At 36.3% G+C, this 22,574-nt stretch overlaps 1 protein-coding gene across 3 annotated transcripts in view; it reads left to right on the top strand.

Moving 5' to 3' along the window:
• Positions 1-7,289: 7,289 nt before the first annotated feature.
• The window catches only part of SOX6 (SRY-box transcription factor 6), a 243,134-nt gene continuing 227,849 nt past the window's right edge, over positions 7,290-22,574 (top strand). For all 3 annotated transcript variants that reach the window (XM_054390717.1, XM_054390714.1, XM_054390715.1), the window contains exon 1: positions 7,290-7,515. The gene's annotated coding sequence lies outside the window, so the exon portion shown is untranslated. The remainder of the gene's footprint in view (positions 7,516-22,574) is intronic.

The following is a 22,574-nucleotide window of genomic DNA, read 5'->3' as shown; positions in this document are numbered from 1 at the left end:
CAGCGCCAGTGGTTGGGAACACAGACTGGTAACTTAACCAACAACAACAGGACTGAGTGGCATTCATTGTATGACTATTACACAGGTTCCATTATGTATGTGCAGTTCCATATATATATAGTTCCATATTAAACAAGTTCAGTTTTACATATATGTCTCACACACACTAATTAATCAGGCTAGAGTGAAAAGGCAGAGAAGGACCTAATTTCTCTTCATGTCTTTCGATCAAATCTGCTTATATTATTGTGGGTGGAATCTCAATGATTTTTTTTTTCCTAGAAATACAATTTATTCTGCAATGCATCAGTGCCAAACATGCTGTGACTTTTGTGTGCATGAAAGTGATGTTCAAAGAAATTGGAAGGCACATTGTCTTTTCTCCTCTGTATTGGCCACCATTTTCCAGGGTCAACATGACAGAGCACTATAGCTGCTCAGAGACATACTTTAATGGGCTCAGTTGAACTCATAATGTATCAAAGGCCAATCAATGTCTTATTCTGCACCAAACCAGCATGGTTGTTGAGTGTTTCACTGCTTTACTAGTGTTTCCACTGTGCTGAGCTATCCCACTAGCTGCAACTCTGCCAGCCTGACTCTTGTCTGACTCCTACATTGAAGTCTTACATTATCGGATTGCTTGTTGTTCTTTTACTTATATTTCTATGTGTTATATGGATATGCAACAAACCCTGCAGGACATAAAGTGCTGTATTCATCTGGGCACTGATTATTTTAATGCTGCCTGTGTACAGATTATACCTGGACAGCTCTCTAGCTGGTAAATGTGAAATGATGCAGATAATTTGCTATCTAAGCAGTTCTGATCTTAAAGCATGAATTCACATTCTGTGTAGGATACTAATGCAGATTTTATTACTTGTTCACTAAGAGCATTGGCATATTTAATATATTTTAAGGAACAAATAGAACTTCTGGGAAACAGTGGATTTGCATTGTGCATATCAATGCAGTAATCATTGCAAGATGTCTTCAAAATTCACTGTTAGGATGAATTCTACAAACTGCACAGCCACGAGTGAGAGTAATGGGAATTTCCTGACTATGAGTTTTAAAGGATGGAGCCACCTATCACTTTGCACAAAGCCTGGTTTTCATTAGACCTTTGCGTATTTTTTAATAAATAGACTTAGCAGCATGCTTTCTGTCTCACAGAGGCATGCTTTCTGTCTCACAGAGGTGGTTTTATTCAGGGAAAAATAACAACTAAGAGGCAGCCAAGGAACATCAGTGGATGATACATGTGTCTGTGAAAACAGGTTCTCGTATCTGAAGAGGTGATTATCTTGGCAGAACAGAAGTTAAGTTTAAACAAGTAAATAAATGGTGGTACTGGCAGATGAGAGTGATATCTTGAAGTTGTAGGAGACTAGTGTGAAGTTCAGCATATTTTTTAACATTTTGTTTACCAGAATTTGCCACCTTTTAAGCAGATCAGGTGTTGGAGTGATAAGAAAATGGAAATGGCTATCTTTGTAAATAGTTGTATTTTCAGTGACTTGCATGTAATTGTGTTAATATCTTCAAGGACAGGTTGTTAAAGTTTGTCAGGTTTTGGGGATACTGAAATTTGGAACCACACAGTACCTTGTCTCTGGAGTGATGAATTTTTAAGGTCAGCTAGGAATCACTTGATGGGTAGGAGACTTCTCCAAATGAACAGATATTAAGGCCAGCACAGCTTCTCAAGATCTCATGCAACTTCCTGCTAGCATGACCTAGGAAGAATGGCATCACGCTATGCTGGTATGTTTGGAGAGAGTTGGACCAGGATCTTTGTAAAAAATATGTCAATTTACAGAGAGAGCCTTTTTTCCCCCCTTCTTTTTTTCTTTTTAACTGTTGTAAAAAAGAGGTCAAATGGTGTGAATCTTGACTGCCCAAGGTACTCTCTGTGATGCTGAACAGCAGCCTCTGCTGCTGTTGTTTGGACCCAGCATTGGCACTGCCAGCAAGGTTTTGCTTTGCGGGTATATGTCTAGGTGCTGTGTGATGTTTCAGCTTGCTAGAGATATAGTCTCTGTGACTGGAGGAGTGGGTTTGTCTACACTTAGGGTGTGCAGAAGACTAACGAATATTTTTCCAACTACAATTTCAAAAAAGGAAGTTCCTTATGATACATGTATTACAAGGCATGTGAAAATATGTTGAGATTGGGCAGTGGTAATTTTGTATGTTCAATAAACTTGATACAATGACTGGTAAATGCCTGTATTTTGTTCTTCTAATGCATTATTGCTTTTTTTGTGAGCAAAGCGTAGAAGCAGAATTTATCTCATTGAGCTGGTGATGGCTTTTTTGAGATTTACAGAAGTGTATCTGTAATTTCTGTCTGAGAGGGTAAGAATTTTCTATTTCATGCATTTCTCTGTCTGGTACAAGTACCACCTGGCCCATAGTGGTTTCAAATGTTTTTCTCTTTCCTTAGATTTTCTGAATGGGCACAGACTTCTTTCCAGTTAACGTACAACAATCTCTTGTGCTGACTGCTGAACTCTGATCTTTGGCTGGATGCACACTTGTTTCTTTAAGCACATGTGGAGCAGAGTAGATCTGGAGTTGGGTAATTCATAAGAGCTGGGTATTATTCTTACTACTACTTGAAAGGGTCTGTATTATTTTGCACAGCAGTGTGGTCACCTGGCAGCAGGTCATTAGCATTTTAGGTTTCTTTCCTTCACAACAATGCTCAACATGCTAATTAGAGGTTTTTGAAAGCTAAGCAACCTGTTTTAAAATCAGACATTTTAATTTGCAGCTTTAATGGCTGTATTATAATAACTGGCTTGGCTCAGGGGAGAGGGGGAGAGAAGCACTTCTCATGTTCCAGTAGCATGGCCCAATATAACAGAGGCTGACAAAATTAAAAACCTCATAATGTGACCTTTGCCTGGGATAAAAGGCTGTTTCATAACAATTTCCTTTTGTTCTTTGTTTAAGCCATTACTCCAAAAGGAGCCTCCGATTAATCTAAGTAAATGCATCATTACAGTCCTAATCCATGTCCTTCTGTCAGTGTCTGTTTTAATTAAATAAGAAACACTAGCAGAAAGATATCACGCACAAAGCTGTGATTGGAGAAAGAGGGTTGTTTGATCAGGGTGAGATTAAAAAGGGCTTTGCTGTTTTGTGTTTTTGCTCTAGATGCCATAATGTAGGTTAAAGGAAGAGAACCTGCCTGCTAGTTTAGCGCATTGCTCTCCATTTACAGTATTAAAATAACCAGATTTAACAATGAAACTGTCCCAGACATCTAATTAATTACACACAAAACATTCACAGACGAATGGTATGGCAACTTGGTTTGAGTAATTTGACAAATGATTGTGTTTGGAACTGTATTCTAGTTGCAGGGGTTTTTATAATAAATAAAGCATTGAGTAAAACTTGATAAATTTAGGTATTTTCTTTCAGTGCTTATAGGTCACAAACTGTAACCACGATCTGTTGTAAACCTCTGATTTTTTAAAAATATTTTTTTCTCAAAAAATGGGGATAATTATTTTAAAGCAATGAAGAATCTATTTAATAAATGTCATGACATCTAGCTAGTTAATATTGCTAAGGCGATACATATGTACAAGATGCTTCCTCAAGGTAGTATTTCAAGATCCCTGTGGTGAGGGTTTTCTCCCATATCCAGGCCATTATTTGATGTAATGAAAAGAGAAAGTGTGCAACACAGAGATTGTTAATTAATTTAGCCTAACAAGATGAAGATAAATGAAGCAAAGCATGGACCGAATGAAGCAAGAGGTCTTATTTACAGTTTAATACATCTTTATATTGGGCATTTTTCAGTTTACAAAAGACACTGAGTTTGAAGAAAATGTGTTTTGTGAGCACGTGCAAGACAGCTTTACATTATATGAGCAGTCTAAGGTCTGCTAAAAATACCTTTGGGGTTAACCTTTAACTTTAAGTTTTCTTCCTACTTTTTTTTTTTCCTTTTCACTTTTTTCCCCCCTCATTTTGATTTACAATATGTTAATAAGAAGAGAACAAAATTAAAACCTAAAACTTTTCCTGTTGAAACAAATAGCAAAGTATCAATGGATGCTCTTGCAAGCCCCAAATCTGTGGTTTCTAAAGTCGCAGCCTATTATTAAGCAATTTGTAAAAAGATGCATTAAGAGAGGTAACTATAATAAGTACAGTAAGATTTGAGTTTAATTTCTATTCCAAAGTACAAATCTGACATTACTTATATGTTTCCAACTATTCTATTGCAGTGAAAACTAACAGAGGAATTCAGGATAGTGTTATTTAACGATGATTTGGTCTACTATAACAATGTTATTTTTTTATTTATTTAGATCTGGGGGGATTTTTTTTCCCCCTCAAGATCACATTTCTCTTAAACATTCTGTGAAAAGCTGTAGATTTTACATTCTTACCAGTTAAAAAACCTCCAAGATTGAAAGACACTCCAGAGATTTTAGGTATCTCTTCCTCCCAGTCTCAGTTTTAAATAAAGATTATTCAAAGCTAACAGTAAATTACAGTTTACATCAGCTGAGTCACTACATTTCAAGGTATATTATTCAGTTTCCCACACAAAGTTTAGGGTATAATTCTATAGAAGAGTTAAAGAAAAAATAATGTCTGTAATTTTCAATATCTTACCAAGTAACTGACAAAAATGTCCTGTATTGTGACTTAGACATAACTTTATCAGTTTTATCTAAACCCAAAATTGTAAACGGTGACAAATTAAATTATGTCTTTTATTAAAAAAGAAAAAAAAAAATCTTCCTTTTTGCAGATGGCTTGAGTCTGTCCACTGTTTGACCTTCTGTCATGATTTCTGTCTGCAAAGGAAATGCCTTCCTTTTGCAGTAGCTAGACAGGATAGCCTTATCTAGTGTCACTACAAGCACTAGTTTCTAGAAATAGCATTATTATGGTCCCTATGTTTTTATCTTGGGGTCATGAACAAATTCATGCAACTGCTTCTAAAGATTTCAATAAATAGGACTTTTTATCCAGACAATTGCCTTTTATATTACTTTTAAACAAAACTACTAGTCCATCAAGAGTTTCAAAAGGAAAACAATTCTACAGAGTGCTGGTATGGCAGCACAGACCAATCATTATGGCACCCATTCTCCAGTCCTTTATTTTTCAAGTCCACAACAATAGGTTGTTGATTCAATGGACAAGACCAGAACAATTAAGTTCTCTGTTTAGCAGCAGTGCAGCATTTTAATGCCCTCCTCTAATAATGGTCTCATTATTGTTATTCTAAGACTGGGCCTCAGGAGGAGGAATATTTGCTGGAGGTACGTCATTATTTTGCAAATTTCGATTAGCTCATCATGTTGTCTGTACTGTGAAAATCGTAGCTAATTAGGGCAGTCAGTTAGACTACCAGCTTTTGAGCTTATGAGTTAAAAGGTAGCACACTTGATAGGCCAATGATGTGAAAAAGGTGGTAAAAAGGGGGATTAGAGCTGTTGCCTTAGTAACTCTAACTTCCATCTGTGCAGGAACAATGGACCTGTGTTTCTCCTCCACCTTGGTGTAAAAATTGGTTTTGTTTTGAAAGGACAGGGCTTTTTATGACAATCTGGAATTCAGCCTAACAGGGGTATAGTTTTAGTTGTTAGGAGACCATTGGAGGATAGGAAAGATGAAAGGTCATAGTGAGCTCCAAGGACATGAAAGGTCATTGTCTCTTGTAACAATAGTGGATTGTTTTGTCCCATTATTTCCAGCCAACCACTCAGTCAGGTGATAGAAGAGATACCACCAGTTTAGTCAGGTGGAACAGGGGAGAAAGATAATGTACCTTCTAAAGAACAAAAGATAACTATAATTTGCCTTTATTAAACAAAGTTGCACTTATTTGTGACCATCCTCTGAAAAGGGTTGTTTACTGACTTACTATTCCAGTCTGCTTTGTTCAGCGCTGTCTCTGTAGACCATCACATCTCTGGGAAACAATCCAATGTGTTAGAAAATATTGTTTAAGCTTTCTTCCCATGAAGAGGAGCCCCCAGGAGTACCACTGATGTGATACTTAACGATAAATTTAGTTGCAGCTTTCTCATGTTATTGGGGTCCTTAAAAGGTTTTTCTTCAAACAAACACAGAATAAAATTAACTATAAATATGAAATAATTTTGCTTCAACACTTTATTGCATTTTATCATAAATTCTATCACACATATTATAGAAAGTTTACAGTGAAGTGTATTAGGTGCTACAGAAGAGAGAGAGAGAGTAGTAGCCAGAGAGCAGAGACCTACAGTTGTGTAAAAATAGGTTTGCTCTATGACTACTGTTATGCAAAGTGAAATAGATAAGGTCTCTTCTGTGCTCTTGGTCCCTTTGTCCAAGGGAAAACCCCAAACATAGTGCAGTATTACCTCATAAAACAGTTAATTCAAAATTTACCAGAAAAGCATTTCTTTTAGTGAATAGAACTGTCATCTCTTATTTTTTTCCTAGTGAATCCCAAACCCAAGTAATTGTTTTTCAGAAATTAAAAAAAAGAATAGGCTTTCTTATGATTTCTCCATTTTTGCAACATTATGCCTCAATCATCCATGCAACAAGTTTATTTTCCTCTCACTCTTCGCTCTGTCCACAACCAAAGCACATCCCAAGGTCCATCTTATATCCCCCAAACAAAAACTAGTTTCTTTAGATCAGGATTTCGAGAATGTTTTATCCTTCTCTACTGGGTTTGTTTTTAATATTTTTACTTATTTCAAACCAAGCTGTATTGAATTTTTATGAAAGTGATAGAATGTATGTAGTTTGTTACCATTACCTTAAAGAAGTGAAGTTACATAGAATTGTGAAGTCTTCCATTTTAAACTCTTCTGACCTTATTTGAACTCCCCTTTTTAGCTATTCTGGGCCTCTCTTATCTCATTTTTACTCCTGGCCACTCTTGCTCTTGCTTTCTGACAACACAGATGGACGGCCTTGCACAAACTGATAACCGTGGTAATTTCTCAGCACACTATTCAATAATAAAATACGTTATTTTCAGAGTTCAGCAGGCATGTGTCATATTTGCACGTACCCCGAATGTTGAGCAGTAGCTTCGTGGGAGCATGCTGTCATATGAGCCATTGGACTTTACAGCTTTCACTTTGTTGATGCATTGCTATACTGGCTCTTAGGTTTAGTAAGTTGAGTCTGTAAGAGAAAGAAAATCTTCTTTAAAGTATTTGCAAGCTTTTAGTTTTTTAAGATAATCTGTTCTTAAACTTTCTCTTTAGCTCACTCTTGAATTGTCATGTATGTACAAGTACAGTGTTTTATTATTTTCGTATTAAAATGAAGTGAACAGTGTAGGCTGCTTAGTTCAGAATGGGAGCCCTGCAAAGGGTTAACCAGCAGAGAATTACAAATGAACTATCAGGAAAGTTGATTATTAATCCAGCAAGAGAGAAAATATCCTTCCAGTTAGCAAGAATTAGTACCTGAAGAGCTGATAATATTGTTCAGGCTGTCGGTGTGGAATGGCAAAGCCAGGTAAGCTAGACATCTTCTCAAAGAAAAAAAATCTTTCTGTTTTTCATTGTAAGAGAGTTTAGTGTGAAAAAGAACCTTTGTTGATTTACTTAAACTATATGAAACAGCAATTTCCTCAAATGAATGAAAGAAATTAGAATTGTGCTTTAACTTTGGTAAGAATGTATTTCTAAGCTATGCAATGTATGTTGACTGTGAAATATTGTAAGAATTCTTTGATGGTGTGTGGTTAAGTGTGAGAAGTAATTACGAAACCTGAAGAGTCCTTTGCAATTGCAAACTAATATATTACGTAAGCCTGTCTTTAGTTGTGCTTGAACATACTGTGGTGCTTTATAGAAACTTTTATGTTGCAGAGCTCTTCCATTCAGAGTTGTTAGACTTCGGTTTTCACACTGTATGAATGATTTATTCAAGTTTGTTTTGATATTGTGAACACAGTTGTGTTCATGAAAAAGCTTTTTTTGGTGGGATTTCAAAAATCTATGATCTGGGGTTAGAAGGAAATGGATGTTTGGTAAACACACGACTGTGTTTATACAGAGAAATGCAAACCAAACCATTAGATCGGCTGAACATAATCTTCTTATAATTTTGGTAATTTTCTAAAGCCTCGAAGCTCTTTGTTGGGAAAACTTTCAAATTTGTCTGTTGTGTTTGGGCTGTTGACACTAATCAATAGGTATGGTAAACATTTTTTTTTTTCAAAGTAGTCTTCACTATTTAGCTTATTGTAAAAGATCTGTAAATTTTAAAGATAATGGTTTAATACTGTGGAAACATGGAAGTCTGCATAAAGTATTTAATGACTTTTCCTAAGCTGTATGCTGTTACTTAAACTAGCAGCATAAAAAAAAAAAATCCAGATTTACTTGTAAAATGGAACTCAATATGCATGTGATGTTACTACAGTAGCTGTCCTGGTGGAAAAAAGTTTATCATCTCCAGATTTTAGCCTATATATGTGAAACAGCCTGACAGCAGCATGAAGGGAATGGTGTTGTAATACAGGAATGAAAATACAGATAAAAACTGAAAATAACCGAAATCTGAAGCCCCTGTAGCAATTTAGTTCTATGTGGTAACCTTTCATGAGCGTTCAGAAAGGAAGGAATATTTTGATTTTGAGAATGGGATTAAAGTAAGTCCTAGGGCAAAGGAGAAATAAGAACAAGGGCAGAACAGGCAGTGAGGAAAGTGAAAAAGATAAGTTGCATTTGTGTGACAGGCTTCGTTGTTTTGTGTGTGACTGTGGCCTACTCGAGCAGAGACAGCTGGTGGCCAATTTTTTTGAAGGGTGGCTCATAATATTAGAGTAAATGAAAATCCTAGAATTTGCTGATGGAGTGATCAAGGCAACAAATGATGGCGTTTTGGAAGCTATGCTAAATATTCAGATATACCAAGAAGCAAAAAACTTCTTGTGGAACATTTTATCTGTGTGTTTTAAGGAGAATGGGGACAACACAAAAAAGCTGCTTTGCCTGTATCCGAACACCCCAGCGTCTAGGAAATCTATAAAGAGCAAGAAAACCGATGATGAAAAAATTATCACACAGGAAATGATATACGTAGGAAAAACAAGATTGTAATTAGTGGAGGAAAGTAAGAAACTGATTAGAGAAATGAAGTTTCCCAGATGTTTAATGAAAAAAAAAATGGAAGTTAAATTAAATAAGGTCGTTTAACTTAGTTTTTAGAAGAAATCTTGCTTCAGAATGGGAAAGCTAAATGTAAAATTAGAAAAGATCTGGCAACTTGAGTTTAACTCAACTGTTTTCCTGCACGAGTGACTCTTTGGAATGCTCTGCTTGGAACATCAGCAGGAACAACTAGTGTAGTGCTTTTGGGGGGAGAGACAACAAAATTAAACCTGCTGTATGCTTATTTGGAATGATTAGGGTGATAGTATTACTTCTGTGTGTACTAACCCACAAATTAGACAAACGGGTTGCATTTGTAAGAAGTATTTCGGGTTTTATTGTATTTAGTATGTATATGTAGTTGATGTTTGAGCTCTTGCTCTGTACTGGTTCAACTGACAGACCATTTGAAATTTAATAACCATTTGAAAATTTGTTGCAAGTATTAGCTTATTGGCAGAATCCTAAATCATCAAATACTACCTGCAACAGAAGAGAAAGTCTTGAACCCCCTCAACTGCAAACCAGTGTAAAATAGCTGTTATTTAGTTATTACAATTTAAATAAACTGTGGTAAAAGTAATATTCTTAAATAAAAAATGGAAACAGAAGATATCAAGCAGAAGTTGGGGGGTTTTTGTGCCTAGCCTAGTGACTCATTTTGAATTCAACAGTATTATACGAGCCACTTCAGCATAGCTCTACAGCTGACATGATCCTTGCTTTTGTGCTAGATGTAGCTTCTCAGTTGTGTATTTAAAAGAAAAAAAAAAAAGAGAGAGAAGAAGGAAAAAAAAAAAGAAAGTTGAACATGTCTGGAATAGATTGATAAGAACATCATCTGATTTAGTGGAACTAGTCTGACTGAGCAGGGTTTTCATGTTAGCTAAAATTGTTCCATTTTCTTCAATGCAGACCGTGTAGCTCCCAGAATGTTTAAAGGCTTAAGGGTGAGAAATGATGAATTTCCAGAGATCTCTGACTAACTAGATATACATCTGGAAACACAGCTGCATTTTAGGAAAGGCTGCTGAAGCAGTTTCCCTGCAGCAATCAAGCCATTCTTGTCACTACATAGTTAGGACAGTAAGGTGAGGTGATGGATAGGGTGCAGCATAAGTATCTGTATGTTACTTGATTCTCTACTTTATAGAAACCTAGTAGTAGCCAGTAAGAACCTTGTCTACAGAAGCAGATGGCAAAAGCAAAGGTTGGGTTAGGTTGTTTTTGTTCTTTGGACCACACCTTGTCTGCGGTGACAGTACTGGAGAGAGAACGTTTCAGTTCATTAGGAGCTCAGTGAGGCAATATGGATAACACTGAAGTATTTTGTAAGATTCACTGTAAGGCTACATGGTTCAAGAAAGCTCATGTCTTATTAGCTATAGCTAAGGTCAGTTATCCACACAATGAGGGGGAAATTCTTTCATAAACAAGTAGATAAATATGGTGCAGCTGGTGCTTAGCTGTGCTTCAGGCTGTTCCATTACGAGAAGAGCTCATGAGCCACTCTCCCTTTGCCTAGTCCTTACAGAGCATCAGCAGCTTAGAGTGGTGGGATGTAAAATTACAAGACTGTGGCATGAAAAAAAGGATAAATCCAGGGTGAACTCATGACTTTGCATATAGGTGTCTATCTCTACAAGATATTAAAAAGAGAATATAGAAACATTAAAACTCTCTTTAGAAGAAAAGAAATTGTAAAATGTTAGCCCAATTGAAAAATATCATCCCAAAAACCTACCTTGTCTAACCACCTGAATAAAGCAGGCTGAGTGTCCTGTGGGCTTCAGTTTCAGTGCAAGCTGCTGAGTGTTCTGTGCTTTTCAAAAATGCCAGTTGGGTACATTGGTATTTATTAGCATTTGACCCTTGTCTGATAACATAGAGAAGTCTTATAACACTTCATTTTACCTTTGGGACTAGCATTTTTATTGTCTTATGGAAAATAATTATGTTTTAAACAGTTGCAAAGAGAAAAGAGCTTGAAAAGTTAATTGAATCATGTGCCTGCTGGAGGAGAACGCTTTATTCTTTCCCTTTTTTGTCCTCATCAGAAGTAGGAGTTACATGTGTTCCTTAATACATCAAACATATTCCAGTAGTTTTTTTTAAAAAGACATACTCATGAAGCAGTGTATTTCTCAAAGACACGTTATTTTCAGCTACTAAATCCTGCAGCAATCAAATGTGTCATTTTTTCCCTATGTGAATACAGTGCTGTGGTAGTAGTGGATGATAGTACATAGCATCCATAGAACTGTAAAATGTAGTCCCCTGACTGTCCTCACTACGCAGACTTTTGGCTGTATTTTTATAGCTGCTAGAGGAGAACGTGTTGGCATTTCTTCCAAAGATAGTACAAATCAGTATTTGTGCAGTTATTAACTAATCTGAAGCCTTTTGACCAAATGTTTTAATTGTAGTAAAAAACCACACAAAGCCAACCAACCAAACAAAATCCACAGCAAATTTGCTCTAAGTGTATCCTCCCAAGTTTGTGAGAGCCAGAGGACAGTAGATTGACTGTTGTCCCACAAATGGGTCTGTTTTACTAACCAGACTGAGTATGATGTGCAGGTGTTCAGTGCAGGAGGCAAGCAGTGGTTGTCAGAACAGTGTGGAGATTTGTCAGGGTGCTTTGCTTAAATAGGTCAAACCAACCAAATTCCATTGTGCTGGGAGAAGGCCAAAGCTGGGTACTTCAGCAGCAGCTATAATGTACAGATGCCACTACTAGTCAGTGACATCCTTTTGGCCTTTCTGCCTCTGGACAGGGGTAATGTAAACAATATATAACAGTTTGTCTGCTATCTAGTAGTTTATGGGTGTGTGGAAGTTTCCTGTCATCTTACAGTGGGAGAATCATCTATTTAAACCTTAGTGAGAACTGCAGCAGGCAAATCGTACTCTTTATCTTCACTTTTTTTTTTTTTTACCCCCAAAACAGAGTTTTTGTCATGACCTTACTTGCTTAATTCCATTTAAAGACAGTTGTTCTACTTCTCTATTAACTTGGATTTTTGAAAAAAGCTGTATATATAAGCATGAATCCTATTTTTTGCATGAGAAACATGAGCCAAATCACAAATGTCTATATTCTTGCTTTACCAGGGTAAGCTTTTAGCATTTATTGAGGTAATATATATGGTTTAGTAGTGTTTATGCTCAATCTTTCTTGTCTGTGATTTTTCAATAGGCTGCTTTTTCTTTGACAAATATTTTTAGTATGTTGCTGATTATTCTTTCTTCTTTCTACTGTTCCCATCAATTTTAGTCTGTTTAATGCTACCATTCTACTACAGAGCAGAGTTTTGAAGGAAAACAAAGTAGCTGCTAGTGACCCCATGACAACTGTCTGGTAAAGCTGATTGCTAATCTAGAGTGTTGTTTAATGTAAAAACCAAATAAAACCCTGCAGGAGTGAAACATTGTTTTCTTTGAAATTCCTGTTGGGAAGGGAGCTGTGCTGTTGTAAGAAAGAGAATAATAAACCTCCCTTGCTGGTGAGGAATCGGATCGTGGCATTCAGTGAGTACCAGGACTAGTTCTAGGCAAGGAAGCACTGAATGCCTAGGCTTCCTGTTTCAGCAAAAGAGAGAGTTAAATTTTGGAATTGATGTCAGCTAAAAGAATGGTCAGTAATAGGATTTTATTTTGAAGAGGATCAGATTCTGCTTTGAGCTCTGCTGATAGAATTCTGAAGTTACTGTATGGACATCATTAGGGTTATTCTCTCCTGCACCCTATACCTGTGGCATAATCCAGAGCTATTGTGCCCTCTGTCTTCTGCTACCTGCTTTAAGCTGTTTGTAGCAAACAAAGGAAAAAAATAAGAGGTGTCTACTTCATCTGTTAGTGTCAATAATAATTTCTGTATTGTATAAGAAATGTCATTTCCCCATTTTCCTAAAACCTGAAGTTTTCGGAATTTATTTCTAATTTATTCTGGGAATAAATTCGAAAAGAAGCTTGGTGCCAGCAAATAAATGATCAAATCTTTTTCTGAATGTGTTTTTGCACTATCTTGCATTTAGCCTTGAAGAGTACAATCAACATACCTTCGGTGGTAGATGCGCACTTTCAAGAGCATAGAGGCATATGTAGGAAGAATTACTTCACCTCTACTAGTGAAACACAACTAACTTTTAGCTGAATTTTAATTCATCACTGGTGATGTTCTGATTTTACTTCTGCTGCTCCAGGAGTGCAGCAACTGTTTTAGTTTTAAGAAATGTGCCTCTATAACTTAATAACTTATAACTTCATAAATTGTTAAAACCATACAAAATGTGTTGGCTGCTACTATGAGTCTAGAGAGACTGAACCTCACCATAAGCAGTTGAAAGAATATAATAATATTTATTGTTAAAAATATATATTGCTTTGTGAACCTGTACTGTAGTTTTTAGACCCTGGCTCTTTAGAAAATTTGTGAGCAAACACTTTGAGCCTGTAATAATACACTATGTCAGTAGCTTAGTGAATTCCTTTCTTGTGTGTTTGTCAATAACATATAGTAACATGCAGGTTATAGTTCTTTTTATCTGCATATTTATGTATGTGTGTATGTAACACACATTATTTATATGCCCATTATTTTTATGTATTTCTGCATCTGCAAATATGTATGTGTGTTTGCATACATATGCATGTGAACATAAACATGCATCTAATGGTCATTTATGCACATATGCATAGGAATCCTCTATATAATTTTCATATTAGGCATGACACTTCACACTTCCTTATACGTATATCCTGTCTTAGACATAATTCTGCTTTCAGAAACAATGCTCTAGAATTTAGAGGAGTAAAACACTATCAGCAAAAATATTGAGAATAAGTTGGTAAAATCAGTGGCAGATTAGAGTGCTTTGGAGTCTTTCAGGCTATTGTTAGCAGGTTTACTTATGAAATGCCCGGGTCAGTTCTTGCATAGCAATGGACTTGCAACCATCCCTGTGTTCTATCTCACACTTGAAGGATTTATAATATTAAGCAGATAGAGAATTGGACATTGTACATGTTTACTTATTAGCTCCAGTATTTATAAAATTGCTTTTAGAGATTATAGAGACCATAATCATGTTTGTTGCCAACTTGATTTTTTTCCTACAAAGGCTTTAAGGGAAAAGGCAGAAGAAAATCAGTTTCCTGGCAATATCTGTAGTAATGCCATGCTTGTGATCTTGATAACAAGCAGCATGGAGAGCTGGTATTCCTTAATTTCTGTGGTAGTCTGGGACATAATTACTTTTCTCATTGTTTTTGTTGTCTTCTCCTGTGGAGTACCATAATCTTGTATCATGATGTTATATTGTGAAAACTGAAGATGAACCTACTCAAAATAGATTTTGGGAGCTTTTTTTTTTTTTAAATATTAGAAGATAGATTAAAAAAAAATTGCTTCTATCTATAAATGTTTCCTACAGGAGTAAGCAAGTATTCTGTTTTTTAGTATTAATCCTATGTTGCTGATCAAATCTCTTTAATTGGAAGGAGTGTTTATCATTTTTCTGTCAAATAAAAGGTAATAAAGTACACATACTTTACAGCTTGAACATATATAAAACATTTTCTTACACCCTTGAAGTCAGTGGAGAGGTGATCAACCCCAAAGTCACTTCTTATTTATATTCTGAGTGACCTTTTTGCTGAAATCTATTTGTTCAAACATTTAAAAAAGTATTATAGCAGATGGCTCTTAAGCAATCTCTGTCGATCCCTAATCACACAAAAATATTGTTGAAAATTCAGAGAAATGTAATCCTTTGTTAGGCAATAATTTTAAATTGCTGTTTAAAAGAACATGTGCAGGTTGAAAATCATGTGTTAAAAAGTATTACTGCCTGTTACTGTGTGCATCAGCTGTTGCCGAGTATGACATAGAATATAGAAATAAAGAATTAGAAATCTAAACATATACATTCCACTCTCAGGAAATTTTATCCATGTAGGAGAAGAAGATCTAAGAGTGTGGATAAATGAGTGAGAATCACACTGACCACTGATTACACTGTTTGCCTTATTATAGAAACCAATTTTACTGCAAACTGCCAGATGCTGTTGTTTTGATGTAACAAATTTCACTCTCATGAGCTAAGTAATTAAGCAGAAAGTTTTACCTCACAGTATGTATACAGGCATTATGCTGTATCATATACTGAGAACAGGAGTTAAACTGTATTTTGTTACAGAGCCCTAAGACAGAACTCTTTTTCTTTTCCCCTTTTCATAGTTGTTTCTATTAAAAAATCCTTAATCTTAATGCATCAATATTTATAGTAACATTACCATTGATGGTTTTATTTTTCTTTTGTGTGGGAAAGAAAAAGTTATATTACAATTTTAATAAAGCACTGGTGTTCTCATTATGTGCAATTACAGAGTTTTTGTTTTCAATTTTTTTTTTTTGTGAAAGGTTGCCATATGGAACTCAGCTGACAAAAAGGTTTATTTACTCATAAGATAGGTGAAGCATTTGATGCAGCTTTCATATGCATTTACGACAATGTGTTATTATCCTGCTCTGAATGAAGGGGCCAGATAGTATCCTGTTTTGAGGAATTGCTGGGATTGGTGTGTGGTTGGGAAATGTTTGCTATTGGCCTGAGAGCATCAACTCATTTAGCAAACCACTGAACACTGCACATTCATGTTCAGTAGTGATCTGAGAATCGTGGATTGGTAGTAAGGGGTCAGCAAAAGCTGTTTGTATTCCATTTTGGTTTCAAGAGCTTTATTCCCACATAGTAGCTTTTTGAAGTCAGTTTTATGTACTCATATAGGTAGTCACTTATTCTTTCTACTAAGTCATTGCAGGCTTACTGGTAATGCTTTACCAGCTTTACCATTTGAGCTTGCAGCTATTCTCTTTAAGGCCCAAATCTTTCTCTCTAGTCCATGGAGCAGTGTTACTTCAATTTTGAGGAACCTCATAAAGGCCATTAAGCTCTGAACAGGCATCTGCATTTTGCTTATTAAATATATACATCAGATTACAAGGCCAGGCACATAATTTCCATAGTTTAAAAACAATATTGGATCAAAATTCGTAATACCTTGGCTTGTGGCCTTATAGCTCTTCGTGGCATTTTTTCTCTCTGCTCTGACCTTTGTTATCCCATTGTTATAGTTTATAGGTTGATAACCATTCTGTGAGCTATGAAGTGTGGACCTGCCCCTGCTGCATTCCCTGAAATAAAAGAGAAAAAGAAAAAAGAACCCCCTCTCCACTAACCATTAAATTGTACGGTGATCTAGAGATAAAAGCAGAATCTCTTTTTTGCTTTTCAAATATTTGCCTGGCCTTCAAAAGGTATTTGCCTTTTGTGTTTACATTGGATTTATTTTTTTGGCCTACATGCAGAAAGAGAATGATACATTAAAGAATAATGGACAATAGAGAGGAAAATGCTCTCAGCTTTCACATATAGCTTGTATTTTATACTTTAGGTTTATTTTTTTTAATCTTGTCTACTTCTATTTAAATAGAAACTGCTGAGTATTGTACAGGGTTGTAAATGTGAAAGTATCATATGAAGTACAGTACAAGAAGATTATCTACAGGTTGGCAGGCAGTAATGAGAGTTGGCAAACTGCCATTTTCTACTACGAACCTTTGGGACCTCAAGTTATTCCTGTGTGTGGCAGAACAATGTAAGGCTTCAAAAGCCAGTGTTCTCTCATTTGCAGAATTGCTTTTTGATGCTTCTGAAAGAGGCAAGGTGAGGTTTGCATCTGCAAAGCTGTGTAAATCTTCACCAAGGCAAAAAAGAAAGATGTGTTGGTTGAAAGCTGGGATCTGTGTTGTATCATCTTCACTTTTTTCCTTCTGGATGGCATTAGGGCTTCCTTGGAACCTGTGTTGTCCCTCGGGGATTGTTTTTTTGTTACAAGAGTAGGATTTCAGAGAGTTTGTGTACAATATTTTATCTAAAAGCTCATATTCAATAACCTGTCATGTGATTGTCTTCTCTGTTGTGTTAGTCAGTGCCTTTGTTGTGTTGCCTACTGCTACCACATCATCAAAAGGTGGTGATTTTGTTAGACTGGAGCCATGAGTTGGACGTGTTTCCCAAATTTGCTTACTGTAATAATCAACATTTTCTGATGCCACTAACTTGAAGGGAAACATGACCCAATGATTTAATTAAAGTATATTGATTAACATGGTTTAAAAGCATGTACATTTATAATAGACAAAACTTTATTTCATCACATATATGCCATGAGACTCTTAGAATGTTACAGTTTGTGAAAATTACAGTCAGTTAATATTGTGTCAGCTTCCCACTGTGTGCTTTGTAGGATACTGAATGGGTGTTACATGATTTATTTGTTGGATTTTGCAGGTTTTCTGTAGCGTGTCAGATGCCTTGCTGATTGCTTGGTGAAGCCTAGAGCATAAGCTCCCTCCTGCAATGTTTACTTTAAATCAATCTATATTTGCTTAAAAGTATAACAGTCTTGAAATCAGATCCCCACCTCAAAACTTTTGTAAACACCTGGATGATTTTTAGCGAGAGCATTGTTTGTAATTTAGATGCATGTTTGTGTGACAATCATAATTTATTTCACAGTGCTTAGAATTAGAGGGAATGGCTTGTTAGTGAAGCAAATGTATTATAATGTTGCTAGAATGATAATAACACTGCAAATTGTCTACATACATCTTTGGCATTTGGGGGGGAGATACTTAATTCACATTTATTGATGCTGTTTGTAATGTAGTTAGAAAGATTCACTGTTCTTTTACCACTTTGATTCTACATGTTTCCTTCAACTCCTCATGTCTTCTCATCCTCTCTTTAACAGAGAGGACTAATAGGATAAAGGTGAAGTGTTGTTTTCCACCTACAGATTCAGGAAGTGGGAATGCTCACTTAAGTTCTCTTTATTCCTTATCTTCCTGGTGATTTTTTTTTTTTTCACACTGTCGTTTAGGATTACAGTGGGGCATTTCTGTTTAAATGTTCACTCCATGTCCTACAGCACACATAGACTTGAAGATTAGTTAGAAGGTGTAGAAATATCTGTTTTCAAATAGTGTAAAATCTGGAAGACAGCTGATGATTTGAGATAAAAACTGTAAGAGTCTCAAGATGGCAAAATGTCTGAGCAAGGCACAGGTCTCTGTGACATTCCACTGTACTGCCATATAGTATATTATGTCAGGATAATAGGATTAAAACTAGACAGGTAAATTTCTGTATGACTTGAAGAGCATCTAACACCAGCTTGTGTAACAATTGGGTTTAAAAGGCAAAGAAACCAATGGGAATTTAGAAAATGAGAAGTTGTGTGAGTTGATTTAAGAACTGAGGCTCTTGTCTGATGCTAATAAAGGTTTCTGATTTCATTCCTTTTGTAGCTGTGAAGTACATCACTGAAATAATTTGTATTCTTCTGTGCTTGTATGTACTATCTTGAATGAGGTATATGTTTATAATTTCTGGCTTTCAGATTTAAATGTGTGAACACAGCAAGAGCTCAATGAATTCTGGCGATAATAGCCCTATAATGTAGAGACTCTCAGAACTTCCTTGCAAACAGGAGGAGTTAATCATCTAACAAAAGTGGCAGAGAAAGAAACTTGCCAGAATTGCAAAGAATCACTTCTGCAAAGGTCCCGTAAAGAAGATTAGACCATAAAATATTTTTGGGACAACTTGGGATTTTGAGAGTGGTAGTTAAGAAGGAGCTTTGAAGATGGGTGTTTGGAGAGATATGTTTTGGATCTACCACTTTGATTTATATCTCATGTGCTGTAAAAACATGCATATTGCAAATTACAGGTTTTAATTCCCTCTCTGGTTTCTACTAATACCATGTATCAGGAGAGTGAAACTAAAAAAAAAAAACAAACCTAAATCATCTTCTCCAGATAATTACTGATGCAATTCTAACTCTTGCTTTCTTTCTGTTCCTCTTTCCCATTTTGTGTGTAATTATGCATGCAAAGTAGTAGTGATAGCAATTTCTAGAATTAATATTGGACAAAGATTTATGTTTTAAACTTTGTTTTCTCTTAATTCACAACTTTTCCAAACTCTCTTCTTCCTTTAAAATTTACCTTTTTTATAAATCTGTTTATATTTTGTGTTGGTTTATTTGGAAATATTAGAGCATTGTGGGCAGTGTTTATGGAGCTATCCTGTAAATTGTTTCTTGCATGAAGAATGAAATTTTAATTCAGTCTCGTATTTTCTTTTTTTTTTTTTTTTTTAATGCATTTGATTGTAGCTGTATTTCTTTGGGGAAGTCGAATCACCGGTTTCAGGACCAGGTTGGACTGGCACACTTTTAGCACACTGGCACCTTCAGGGAGCCCTGTGGTTCTGCAGGGTTCAGGATAATCTGCTAACATATTTGTATCTTTCTAGCTCAAAACTTGGAATGTTTGAAATACTAAGTTTCCCTTCAGTCATTTTTATAGCGTTTATGGCAAATATAGAGTGAGTGCTTCCAAAATCTTCTCATAGTATATTATCATGCAGAAATAAGTTCTTTGCAACCCTTCCCTTAGTTTCCTTTTAGGTGCTGGGCAGAAATTCTGCCTGTCAAGAATGCTGATTTGCCGTTCCCTGGTCTAAGCTTAACCTGGCTTGTTCCAAAGTGCATCCTTCCCTTCTTGCCTCCCTGCTCCCTGCCTAGTAAAGTCACCTGGAAGAGCCCCAGGCATTTATTGACCCTCTTCTGGCCATTCAGGAGGAAGATGAGTGAAAGTAGGCCTGTGGCTTCGGCCCCTCTTTACTAAGGCAGGTTGGTGTCCAGGCTGTTAGAGTTGGTGGGGTCTGCAGTGTGCATGCTGCAGGAACCTGAGGGGCTAGGTAGATCCATTTCCATTGGTGATCCAGGAGGTCTGCCCAGTAAAGCTGCACTTTAAAACACCTAGAGTGAAATCCTGATCCTGTAAAATCAGTGTGCACTTAGGCAGTAATATTATTCCAAAAAGGATTTTGCTGGTATTTTTGTTTTGCAGCTGTGGTGGAGGGAGGATGTCCTGAACCAAGATGAATGTGACTTCACATTGTGAAATACATTCTCTACTAGTTTCATCCTTGCCTTCCTCCCATCTGAGTAACTGTAAATGATGTTCTCTCTTAATAAGTGTGTACTTTGTCTAAACTGCATTTATTTTTCTTTTGACATGCATGCTATTTTACTATTAATCATCCTCTGTTGCTCTTTACTGTACAAAGACACTGTTGTGCTGATGGAACATATTTAATCTTCAGTATGTTGTATTTTAGTTCTATTGTTGGTTTCTCATTTCTTTATGGAAAACCTTTCTTTATTGACTCTTAAATCATGGGTTAAGCCCTTATTGAAAACATGCTCTGTATGTACTTCTTACTAAAGAAAAAAGTTCTTTTGAGGTTATAGGCTAGCCTTGCACAAATACTTCCCTATACAGTACAAATTCAGAGGTCTTCTGTATGTTATCTGAAGCTAGAAATATACCCAATTACTCAGCAGCACATCATAAAAGAGATGCATACTATGTTCATGTCTGTCAGTGCCTTAAGTCATCACTCTACAGCCTTTTTTAAATTCTCTTTTTATTGAAACCAAGAAACAAAACAAAGACAAAAAAATAAAGCAAAACCAACATCAATTAGACGTCAACATGACATCAAACAGCATAATGTATCATAAAAATAAATGTATGATCTGGTGACTCAATGATTTCTGTCCATATGGCATTTACAGAGAAGTAAAGAAAAGGCAAATAGCTATACATATATATAAGAAAAATATCCAGTATAAAATGGGCCATAGAGACAGCACTAGAAAGCTCTCAGCTGAGATTACCTGGAAACAAATAACAGGCAGAAGGAAAACGAGGCTCACTGAATCCAACAGTCTCACTCTTAGATGTGTTTAGAGTTTTGTACACTGAGCATTGTGCAGCTATAGATGGTTTTATGAAAAATAAGAATGGAGATATTCTCCTTGTTAGTGATAAATCCCAGATTAATAGATAATGTAGTGCACCTGCATGCAGAGTGATGCAAAAGTGTCATTAGGAAAAAAAAGAAATCTTTGGAGATAAATGTGACTATCTGTTGAAACTATTAATATGAATACTGACTCCAAGCCTGTTTCTGTATTTGCTGAAAGACATATGAAAAAGCTTCTTTGTATAAGTGCTAAGTACATGAAAAACACTGAGAATCAGTTAAGCCTGTAAAATAATAATCTGGGAATTCCATTCATTATTATAGTAAAGGGCATCATAACTTTATGGTAAGTAGGAAAGGATGGGAGGGAGGTGAAACTGTGGGAGTGGGAACTAGAGAAAGAAAACTTGGAAAGATCCATAATCTGGCACAGCCTGTTACCTGAATTTGTTTGTTGTTTCCAATGGAGTGGTAACTACAGCAGCTCAGCCTGAACTGCCTGGTTTGGCGCTTCCCTTTCTAAGGAACTTGGATGCATTTCACAGCTTACATCTGGGTGGCGGAGTATAGGGAAAAAACCACAGGGGTAGATCACATATTCTCCGCACATTTAGGACTTTAATCTCATATATAATAAACCTATGCACACACAAAGTAACATATATACATGTAGATATATACATTTATGTATCTACTTACACACGTGTTCATGTATGTATAAATCCAGCTCCATGTGGGATTTCTTCTCTTTTGTTTGATCTATCTCCTCTCTCTCCAGAGATTCAAGAAGTTCCCTTCAGGCGTTGTTTTCATTTTCCCTACCCAAGTTGACTCTTTATACATCAATATCTGAGATCCCTTTTTGTTAATCTGATTACAAGTACAGGTATAGGCCTCAAAGGAGGTGATAAGTTACCCTGGGAAATGGTGCTTCCTGTGAGAGTAGGGAATAAGTAATGAGCTCATTATCTTATCTTTTAGATCAGTGATAACTTCAGTGAGACCACTTGGTCAATATCGTACATCTCCCAATATGGTGAAAGCAGTAACAAAATGTGTTCTTCCCAGTGTATGCAACTGGCTATTATGGCTGATAGAAAAGAGTGCAGTGTGGAGCCGTGGGGAGAAGCAGCTCCTGAGGGGAAAATAACAGTGCATTGAAACCTCAAAGGAAATTTAAGAAGGGATGGTGTGAGTGTGTGCGTGTATGCATTTAAGTCTGAAGCCAGAAAACTATGAGGGCTATGTGGAACATTTCCTGGAGCTTACCACTAATAAACATGGTGGGATTGTCAGCCCTGCAGTGCCCATATCTTCCTTCTGGACCTGTGCCAGTGGCCCTGCAGTCATTGGCTACTGCATCCTAGCTGAAGGGTAGGAGATTTTCACTGTAGCCTCCTGGATATCTTAGCAGTCTCCCAGCCCCATGATATCTCTACAGTGCCCCCAGTTTGGATGTCACAATGCAGAAGACTAGGTGAACTCCATGTCTGCCATTCTGCTATGT

This window comes from Indicator indicator, chromosome 21 (assembly GCF_027791375.1).
Source record: "Indicator indicator isolate 239-I01 chromosome 21, UM_Iind_1.1, whole genome shotgun sequence".
NCBI classification, from domain to species: Eukaryota; Metazoa; Chordata; class Aves; order Piciformes; family Indicatoridae; genus Indicator; species Indicator indicator.
This window is presented reverse-complemented; position numbering and strand designations above follow the sequence as displayed.